Source organism: Amaranthus tricolor, chromosome 14, assembly GCF_026212465.1.
Source record: "Amaranthus tricolor cultivar Red isolate AtriRed21 chromosome 14, ASM2621246v1, whole genome shotgun sequence".
Classification (NCBI taxonomy): Eukaryota; Viridiplantae; Streptophyta; class Magnoliopsida; order Caryophyllales; family Amaranthaceae; genus Amaranthus; species Amaranthus tricolor.
Genome location: NC_080060.1, coordinates 13,685,300 through 13,689,207, shown reverse-complemented (window position 1 = coordinate 13,689,207; position 3,908 = coordinate 13,685,300).

Here is a 3,908-nt window from a genome sequence, read left to right as displayed (position 1 = left end):
AAAATTAGTATAAAAAAAGTTGCTCTAAATTTCAAGTCTTTTGTGAATAGCTTGCAAAACATAAAGGTTTAACCATATAAAAAGAGAAATTATACCTTAATTTCGTGAGTTTTGAAGATGAACAAGACCAAATGCTTAAAGGTTTTAAAGGGCTTTAATAGTAGAGCATATTCTTCGTGGGTTTCAAAGGGTTTATGAACAAGAAGCTAAGATGAACAAGAAGAAGATGAACAAGAAGAACAAGATGAACTATTCGTGGGTTTATGAAATAGTAGCTGTGGGTTTATGAACGTTAAAGGCGGGTTTTTTTAACAAAAAAACATTACATGCTCTCGGCAAAAAAGAAGACAATATTAGTTGTTTATAAATGATAAGTGCAATCAATTATTTTCCATGTAATTTGTATATTTTTGTAGTATGTAATGAACCGGAAGATTGCAAGAATCTTCATTATAGTCGTTTTTTATAATATTTGGCAAACATATTTGTTCTCGAAAATTGGCTTGTCCAACGGCTACTACAAGACCTTCCAAGGTATGATTTCTATCCTTGTTATTAGATCTTACAATATATGATTCTATTTATATTTATTTTCAGTAAGATACTAAATTGATTTTGTTAAGATCTCAAATATATGACTAGATACTAATTGATTTAATTCCTAAAAGGTTGTCATATATATTTAGAAATAATTGGTATATTAACTTGCCTAAAATTCGTATGATTTATTCTAAGTATTGATTTTCTTGTAAAGGTAATAATCTATTTTTCTACTGCTATTTATAGTTTATACTAACACGTTTTATTGTAGGAAAGTTTTCTTGGAAACAAAGGTACAGTAACTATTTCAAGGCCTCAAAAGAGTCAATTTAAGGCAAGTTATCGTTAAGAATTCGAAGCTTCAAACTAGTATATAAGCTAAACAATAAAGATAAGAAACACAATGAAGAATAACGAATAAATCAATATACAAAAGAAAGATTACTAAAAGTCTTTCTAGTCTCAAGAGAATCCTCATTCAAGAATTACTCCTAAGCTCTAAATTCAAATTAATCTTTTTAGGTTATGTTGTAATATTTATTAGAGTAATTTCTTGTATTATTAAATAATTGTTATTTTCAATTCATTGTAAGAAATAAAAGTGGAAGAAAAATATCTTTAAATCACTAGGATTAGATTTCTATTTTGGTAGCATTGTGATCAACGAGAATTGTTTGCAGATAAGTGTGACCTTCTTCTAAAGCTTATATGTAGACTTATTCATGAAGTTCTAGAAGACAGGGAAGCTTAGTATCAGGACATAAAGTCCAGTTACCCCTAGGTTATCAAGGAGGCTAATGCCCTTGAGGGTAGGGTAAAGGAGATAAAGCATAAGCTTATACAACTCGAGTCCTCTGCTGGTATACAAACCAAGGTGACTAAAAAGGTTGAAGACCTAGAGTCCCTGCTGGACCACAAATAAGAAGCGTACAAGAGGTTGGGAACCGATTTTGAAGCTCTATAAGGTGCCCACTTTAGGGACCACAAACTACTTGAGGAGTCCTAGAGGGTCAGCAGGATACTTTGTGCTGACTTAGAGCACGTGACGAGGCAGGCTAGCAGATATAACTTCTTCGAGACTACATGTACCCACCTCCGCCTGGAGATGAGTCAGCAGATAGAAGTATGAGTCTGAGCTGGTCAGTGTCAAGGACGAGATCCTGCGCCTCAATAGATCGAAAATGATTAAGGGCTAAAATGGAGTGTAGACTGGCCAATCTCAGGGATCTGTTAGCCACCTCCATATTTGCCACTACTGATAAGCTTGTTGAGGTGAAGGCTCTTCAGTGGCAAATGAAGTACCTTAATGCCATCATTATTGAGAAATCCATGATGATTTCTGGGCTTGAGATTAACTCATTTAGAATCCCTCATGACCTTGGTCTCATCTCCAGGTCCTCCTCAGAGGTGAAGAATGTATTGGCCTCTATGCCTCCCTACTTTGAAGCTTCAGGAAAGATTTTTAAAGAGGCCTTGGCTAGCGCAAATAAGGCTAGGAAGAGGGTCCTCCGACTTGAGTCTAAATGCGAGGAGTACCAACTCTGTCAATCTAGACTGGTGAAGGATCTCCACAGTTCCAGGTCAACAAAGTCATTCTATGCTCCAAGAGCTTATAGCTCGAGCTACACACTGCTAATGAGGAACTTGTTGTGGCCTAGGCAACCCTAGCAAAAGCGAAGGAGACCCATAAAGCCCAGATCTATAAGCTTGCAGCATACAATCAGAAAGACAGGGCTGTCAAGGCCAGATTAACTCTACTCAATGCTTGTTGTATAGAATACCCTAACTTTGATTAGAGCTCTCTCAAAAGGCATCTCCAGGCTCTAAAGATGGTGAAGAAGTTGAAGCTTCTACACAAGAATGACCCTCTCTTGAAACTTCATGAAGAAGAAGTAGCAGGTCAGGGGTCAGCACCTTCATGCTCTACTCTCCTTTTAAGTAAATTTTTTTAGGTCTATTCTTATGTATAGATTTTTGTAATTTGTAATGTGTATATATTCTTTACACTTATACGTAAATTCTTTGTAATTTATCTGATGACTATCAATAAAGGTATTTGCTTCTTCTGATTTTTGCTGATTTTTTCAGCTTTAGACTTCATTCTGCCATGTTTTTTGTTGAATTGTAGCCTTCAATACTTGTAGTTTTTGAAAGAAAATGTCTAATTTCTTTATTATCCGTAAGTGTTTTCCAGTATGATACCTATACATGCCCCCAGTCAGTGTGCTTTGGGAGCAATACTAAAGGATATGGACTGTAAACCTATAGTTTGTTCTTTCTATCTCCTCCAGGATGTATAATCTTAGCTGATTGACTATGGATTACCCTGTTTTAATCTAAATAGGTTGAATAGGGGTCTATCCTTTTCAGGGAATAATTTAAACTTGTCCCTGCCTTGACCTCTTAGTCTCGAATTATTAGCCTAAGAGACTAGCTGGTTCAAAGGTGTTAGACTCTAGGGACCATGATCTTGGAACAATCTCGCCAAGGTATTTTTAGTTACTTTCTTGAGGAGCTGCTCGGCCCAAAGATGGCAAGTTTGTCTGTTTGGGATCTGGAACATTCTCATCATGCTATTTTAATTACTTTCTTAATGAGTGTTGACCCACAAAAAATGAGCCAAAATTATTCACATTTCTTGGCTTTAAGAAAATCTGTGTCACATGAACTTAGTTAATTAGTGATAAAAATTTAACTAGCCTGATTCCTCTATAGGATAACATTCAGGACTTTAGGATCTTTCTTAACAAAAAAGCTTTTGTTTACATAGTTAAGGTAATAAGCTTTACTTGTCTGGTTTCTCGTTTGGATAAGAAAGTGTTAACAAGAAAGTGGTAATAAATGATGCAAATTAAGTGGGACGAACCAAAATGGAAAATGATGCAAATTTAATGGGATGGAGGAGTAGTAATTAGTGTGTGAGCCAAGTTTCACGTCGAACAAACTAAGATCGACTTAGTTTAAGTAAGTTAGTGGCTTAATAAGCCCTTTTTTCAAAAATTAGGAACATTAATTATATAGAACACAACAACCCGAAAAAGCAAAAATCGCCGGTATAAAAAACCACAGGGAAGTGAAAAATACCATTGGAACAAAGGGCCCCAAGAAATAGGCCACCCAAAAATAAAGAATAGTGGCGGACTATGCATAGAAGTTTTAACACCAACAGTTACGAGTACAGACTATACCATGCTGTTACATGGAGTCAACTACATGTCTACACATGAGTACAACCAAAACAATAAAGACAAACTCAATACATTTAAAACTACACCAAATTGAGAGGAATACCAAAAGACCTTTTGTGACGACCAAACTTATCTTTCAATGTCTTCAAACTGAGCTAATCTTCATAAAGTATTTATATT